Below are 7,482 nucleotides of genomic sequence, written 5' to 3'. Positions count from 1 at the left end.
CTTCTGCAGAACATAAATGAAGATTTTAAGAAAAATATCTCAGCTCTGTAGGTCCATACAATGCAAGTGAATGGTGACCAAAACTTTGAAGCTCCAAAAAGCACATAAAGGCAGCATAAAAATAATACATACTCCAGTGGTTAAATCCATATCTTTTGAAGAGATCTAATCGGTTTTGGGTGAGAACAGATCAAAATGCAACTCCTTTTTAACTGTATATCTTTCCATTGCAGTCTCTAGGCACGGTCATGATCTCACGCTCGATTCACTTCCTAGTGCTTGACGGCGCTAGGAAGTGTAATGGAGCTTGAAATCATAATTGCCAAGGACACTGCAGATATTAGGATGTATAGTGAAAAAGGAGTTACATTTTGGTCTGTTCTCACTCAAAACCGATTAGATTGCTTCAGAAGACATGGATTAAACCACCAGAGTCCTATGGATTATTTTTATGGTTCCTTTTTTTTGCTTTTTGAGCTTCAAAGTTTTGGTCACCATTCACTTGCATTGTATGGACCTACAGAGCTGAAATACTCTCTTGTCCTGGGCCTGATAAAGTTTAGTGATGGTCCTGAATAAGGATCAAAACAGTTTGCTTAAGATATTTAAACTGAAAAACATTTTGATGCATTTATTCTTTTCATTCACTGATAGGCAAACAACTCACTGATTCCCAGTGTTACTCAAAATAGTAATCCACTACAAATTACAAATTATGTCCCTAAAATTGTAATTAGATTACTGATTTGACACTCAAAAACAATTCATTTAAGATTTCCGCATTTCAATTTCATAAAAAAAAAAATTCCATTAAATTGACCTGAGCAATTTTATAAAACAAAATGCTAAAAAATATAAAATAAATAAATATAATAAGTTTTATTAATTCAATTTTGTTAAAAATTACACAATTGAATTTGATGGATTTTTGTTATGAAATTTAAATGCGTAAATCTTAAAAATAGGCTGAAATTGTTTTTTTGAGTGTCCATATTACTTTGTCGAAAAAGTAATCAAATTACCAATAACTTTTAAGTTACTTTCTGAAACACTTTTCACAGAAACATTTGTTTTTCCGCTCAGCAAATTTAAAATGTCCATCTTTCCTCCCTGTTGATTCCTTACAATGACTTGAAATATCAATGAAATTCAGGTTTAAACATCTACATAAATAATATTATTTTAAAAATATGCGTAACCCAAGCAATGTACTTAAAGGTAATGAACTGAACTGAAAGTCGGTAAATGATTACAAGTATTTAAAATGTAATTTCTTATACTACTCTTTGTAAAAAGTAATTAAATTACAGTAATTAATTCATTTTAATCAGATTACACACAACACTGCTGATTCCACATTCCAAATTATGAAATGTAAATACCATAACAGAACAGAACAGAATAGAGTAGATAAGAATAATGAATACAAGTGAAACTTACAGATTACAGAATATGGAACAAAAGTGAAGTAAAACTTTGAGAATAAAATAGAATAGAATTGCTCTATTTTACGTAGGCCTATCTGTCTAAAATGTCCCGTGAATTTTAAAGTTGTTTCTCTGTTAGTACTCCGGCTCTCTGTAAACATTCTTGAATGTGTGTGAGTGTGTGTGTAATTCACACAAGTGTTAAGGCGCGCACACACACACACACACACACATGTTGGTTTTGCTAAACTTGTGAGGACCCTCCGTAGACATAATGATTTTTATACTGTACAAACTATAGATTCTATCCCCTAACCCTAACCCTACCCCTAAACCTAACCCTCACAGAAACCTTTTTGCATTTTTACATTTAAAAAACAAACAAACAAAAAAAAAAAAACCTAATTTAATATGCCATTTCCCTTGTGAGGACCACCCAAAAGGTCTTCACAACCAGAAATGTCCTCACAGAACAGGTTGATTCTCAATACTTGGTTCTCACAATTATAGCAAAACCTGTACACACACGCTCACACACCCACCCACCCATACGTGTTGGTGCAGCTATCATTATGAGGACTCTCCATAGATTTATACTGTACGAACTATAGATTATATCCCCTAACCCTAACCCTACCCCTAAACCTAACCCTCACAAAAAACTTTCTGCATTTTTACATTTTCAATAAAACATCGTTTAGTTTGTTTTTTAAGCGATTTAAATTATGGGGACACTAGAACTGTCCTCATAAACCACATTTATAGCATAATACCCTTGTAATTACCAGTTTGTAACCTAAACAAAAGTCCTCATAACCCACTTAAACCTGCACACACACTCACACACTCACACACACACACACACTCACACACACACACACACACACACACACACACACACTCACTCACTCACTCACTCACACACTCACACAGTGCGCAGGCAGCTCGTATGTGTGTTGCGGCGTCGTGTAGAAAAGCAACGGGAGCTCGACCTTGAGCTGACAGACTGAAACGCCGTCATCATCCTTATCATCATCCTCATCCATCATCATCATCATCATCATCATCCTCATCAGCGCGAGCTCCAGTTCAGCGCGTGTGAAGCTCGGCTGGCACTTCCTGGTAAGAGTCTAGTCTCATTACCTCCTGTCAACTTTTAAACACCCTTTTGTCTCACTTTACGTTGTAGTTGAACAGAACAAGGACACTTTGAGTCAGAGGGACACTGTGTATGCAGTAAGTTTGTATTAGGAGCATAACAGCAGATAACAGAAACTGCTGAGGAAAAGTTGTCAGAAGTTTTGGGCTAATTAGCGCGCTAGGCTAACGCTGCTTTATTCTCAATTCACGCGAGAGAAACATCCAAACTGCCTTATTTATTGGTAAACACCCTTTATTTTTTTCAGGAAAGAACGTATACCGTCCTAAAACCGCAATTTTGGTCTGTTTTAAAGAGTGTTGAGTGTATTTTTTAACAGTGACATGCGACGTTTATAGCAATGCGGCTAAGCTAAAGTCTGACACTGTGACACATGCAGCAGATATGTGAGAAGTTCACACCAAATTACTCAGATATTGCCCAATTAATTTTAAACCCAGATACCAAAGGGCTTTTATACAGTTTTGCTCCAGAAATGGCAGGAATGAGATGTTTTTGGAGAGTTTGGAGGCAACTCTGTAAGTTTGGCAGCACTTTCTAGCTGGCAAATGTCAGTAACATGTTTATTCATGATTAACCCTGTTCATAATGTTCAGAATGACAAAAGTGAGTCAGGGGCCAATGTCGTGGTAAGTTCATCTTCATTGGTGTTTTAGTGGTTATAGAAGTCCAAATCAGATGCAAGTGAAATGCCTCTGATTTGGGAAATCCGGTGAAACTTCCAGTGACTTGCAGTTTAGTGCGTTCAGGGTTTGCTCGCATTGTATACAATGAATCAGCACAATGGTAAAAGTATCTTACATAGATACTGTCTGATGACATTAAGTTGTGTGATCTTATAAACTTGTAAATCTGAGTCTTTAATGCAAATTAAAACATCTGTATGATTAGCAACATACTGATATTTCAGCCAGGCTTGCAAGTCGGACAATATTTGATCATTTTGAGATTATTGGCACCATCTGAAGCCATGCCTAGAAATGTTACCTCACCCTTGTGTCAGTTCCGGCAAGGGACAATAAACATTTTCTTTTTTCAAATATTTGAGTGAACTTCCGTGTAAGTATTGTGTAAGTTAACTATTTGATTTTATTTAGCATAATTACATTGAAATATTTGTGATATATCGGCAGGGTTGGTTAAATTACTTAAAAATAGTAATCCACTACAAATTACTAATTATTTCTTGGAAATTGTAATTAGATTACTAATTACTTAATTGAAAAAGTAATTACGTTACTAATTACTTTACTTTTAAGTTACTTTCTAAAACACTTATCCGCTCAACAAATTCGGTGGCAGCCAATGAGCTCCTTTAAAATGCACATTCGTACATGATTATTCTTAATAAGCTGGCAACTTTTAAGAAATATAAATGGCTTAAAGGAATAGTTCACCCAAAGATGAAAATTCTCTCGTTATTCACTTACCTTGATGCCATCCCATATGTGTATAAATGTGTATAACTGTCTTTCTTCAGCAGAACACAAAATAAAGATTTTTAGAAGAAGATGGATCCCTGTCAGGTCATTATAATGGAAGTACACGGGTGCCAGCACATTGACAGTCCAAAAGTCACATTTAGGCAGCATAAAAGTAATCCAAGCGATCTCGATCAATGAATGTCTTCTGAAGCGAATCGATAGGTTTATGTAAGAAACAAGTCAATAATTTAAAAGTTTTTAACTTTTAATCGGTGTTTCCATCTAGGTCTCTGATACAGTTTGAAATGGCCAAACTTTCACGTGACATTCGTTCTTCTGTTGTAAATAAGCGCTGCTTCCGAATTCTCGCGTGAACACGCTTCGCATCAGCTGCTGGCAGGAAGTACTTTTTAAAAGTTAATAACATTTTAATTATCGATTTATTTTTTACACAAACGTATCGATTTGCTTCAGAAGTCATTCGTTGATGGACTGGAGTCGTGTGGATTAATGTTTTGCTGCCTAAATGTGACTTTTGGACCGTCAAAGTGCTGGCACCTGTGTACTTCCATTATAAGGACCTGACAGAGCTCTATCTTCATTTGTGTTCTGCTGAAGAAAGACAGTCATACACATTTGGGATGGCATCAGGGTAAGTGAATATTGAGAGAATTTTCATTTTTGGGTGAACTATTCCTTTAACACTTCCTTGGCCTTGTGGACATTTTGGACCCATTTAGAACCATTTTAAAAATGTAATTACCTGCAACCACTTTCTTTTATCATGGTAAGGACATAAACTGTTTAAGCAAAAAATAAAATAAAATAAAAATAACGATCAGCACACAGATTTTTGCTCAATACCTGATGTTGCGTTGCATGTAAACACCTTTTCCTTTATTAGATAATAGCCTTTCACCAATATATCGGTATCGGCGTATATGTTTACCGATATGCGCAGATATGAAAACTTTTCTTCAGAACATATAATGCAGAAAACAATGCTTTAGAATTGGTGTCATAATGTAGTTTGTCCGACTCCATTGTTTACAGAGCTGAGCTGACGGTGGCTCTGCAGACAGGGCGGAGTTAAGCGGTGTCTTCTCGATAAGCTGCTAACTAGTTTGTGAAACACATACTGGAAAGTTAATAAACAATGACCCCATCATTTTCCCTTTTCAATATAACTAATATAACGTTAACCCCGTCCCTGACAACCATGTCACTCATGTTTATCACATCTGTTTTCTATGTTAGCCAGCTATATTTTGTCAGTGCAGTCAGTAAAGTAGCAGAGTGAAAGGTAAACATCAGAGCATGTTTTTGCAGCTCAGCAGACAATGGTGCGGTGGTGGATTGTGTCTGTTGAGTGTTAATTTCACACTACGTTGTTACTTAGTTGGTGAGACGCAGTGCTGGAAAGTAAATAAACAACGTCCGTCTTTTACTCTCCGTGACAACGAGCTTATAGCTAACTAGCTAACCACGTAGCTACTTTCATTGCTTGTCAGCTGAGTGGAAGTGAATGTGTAAACATGTATTCACCAAACTGTTAAGGATTCACAGTTTCGTACCCCCTTCAACCAAACAATTCCAGTCATTGCATTTACAAAATGTAATATTTAAAAGTCTGGTTTTCCACCGTTGAAAGTTTCCTCTGAACTTGTATAGCAGTATACAGTGTAACACCGCTGCCGCTGTTTATCTCTTGTCTCGGCAGGTGTAAATGCTTCTTGTTTTACAACCTGCCCATAATTGACTGGCAGTATTAAAATAGTAAGCATTTGACTGATACTAAACAGTACTGATGTTTATTTAGCTCTTTATTTTATTTCTATTTATTCTTTATTTTAATGGTCAGCAACTGACTGATACTAAACTGTACTGATGTTTATTTAGATATTTATTTTATTTGAATTTATTCTTTTATTTAAATTGTCAGCATTTGACTGATACTAAACATACAGTACTGATGTTTATTTAGCTATTTATTTTATTTGTATTTATTCTTTATTTAAATGGTCAGCAATTGACTTATGCTAAACAGTACTGATATTTATTTAGCTATTTATTGTATTTTTATTTATTCTTTATTTTCTCAGTGTTCATTTCTAGAATTTGTTGATAATGTATAATAATAATGTCAAATATTCTTTGATAAAAATATTTGTTTAAGAAAGCAGCCTTCTGCGTACCTTTGCATAGTAATATCGGTGCAAAATCTGTGAACAGTCCACATAGAAAATCTGTTTTCATTCCAGCTCAAAAATGAACTATATCGGATTCGGCCACCATATCGGTAATCAGTGAATTTTTCCCCTCTAAAATCGGTATCGGTCTCAAAAATCCCATATCGGTCAGGCTCTAGTTCTTACCATCCTATCCAATGTTCACAAGTTATGTGCCATGCCTGTTTACATTTTGACTTCAAAAGCAGAAAATAATCCAATGTTTTTAAATAAATTCTCATTTAAATGCGCATTTTTGTGTTGTCAGATTTTTTGAATAAGCTGATTTTTGATAGTTATCAGTGTATTGGTGTGCATGCAAATGAACTCATCAAAAATATATTGTATCGGTTGACTGCTACATAGGATATTTGCAGACTATAAATTCTTCATGGTGCAGTGTTTACAGCAAAATACATTTTATTCTAGTATATTGGATGAGGTGAATATCTTGACTTAAGACACGCTGAGGTCTGAATCTTTAATGTAGCAGTTGATGAGATTTGAATTAATCCAGCTGGTTTTGTTTAGCAATTGGGCTTGGTATAGATACAGATTTCTGGATTTGATTCTGATTCATTTGGGTATATTTCAGTTATAACATCCATTTTGCTTGTATATGAAAGAAATTATCTCTCAGCTAATGCTGTAAATTAGCCTTTACAGGGAAACTTCTAACTTGGTACTTAACAAAAATATAAATTAAAAAAATTGACAACAGGGCCCAAACTATGCACTTTATATGCTATATATTTAACAGATATAAATCAACACAGCCAAAACTGAATAAACCTTAAAGTAAAAGATTGATCAGAGCTATCGAAAAGATTGATTGCGATTAATCGGAAAATCTGTATTTTTTTACCCTGCCCTAAAATTTATGGGTAGACGGTCCTTTAGTTCAGTGGTTCAGAATCTTTTTTCCTTGAAGCCCCTTCTACATGGAAGGAAATATGACCCCCCCCCCCCCCCCCCCATATGTATATACACTCACTGAGCTCTTTATTAGGAACACTATGGTCCTAATAAAGTGCCAGACATAGTCTTCCGCTGTTGTAGCCCATCCGCCTTAAGGTTCGACGTGTTTTACATTCTGAGATGCTATTCTTCTCACTACAATTCTACAGAGTGGTTACCTCTCTCATCAACAAGGCTGCCACTCACTGGATGTTGTTTGTTTTTGGCACCATTCTGAGTAAACTCTAGAGACTGTTGTGCGTGAAAATCCCAGGAGATCAACAGTT

General features: G+C 35.5%; 1 protein-coding gene across 1 annotated transcript in view; it reads left to right on the top strand.

Annotated features, from left to right (window-relative positions):
* Positions 1-2,322: 2,322 nt before the first annotated feature.
* nek7 (NIMA-related kinase 7) overlaps positions 2,323-7,482 on the top strand; it is a 98,544-nt gene continuing 93,384 nt past the window's right edge. Inside the window, exon 1 of the mRNA XM_051693827.1 lies at positions 2,323-2,549. The gene's annotated coding sequence lies outside the window, so the exon portion shown is untranslated. The remainder of the gene's footprint in view (positions 2,550-7,482) is intronic.

The sequence above is a fragment of the Myxocyprinus asiaticus genome, chromosome 49 (genome assembly GCF_019703515.2).
Source record: "Myxocyprinus asiaticus isolate MX2 ecotype Aquarium Trade chromosome 49, UBuf_Myxa_2, whole genome shotgun sequence".
Lineage (NCBI taxonomy): Eukaryota > Metazoa > Chordata > Actinopteri > Cypriniformes > Catostomidae > Myxocyprinus > Myxocyprinus asiaticus.
Note: the sequence above shows the minus strand (reverse complement) of the source record. Positions and strands in the feature narration are given on the sequence as shown.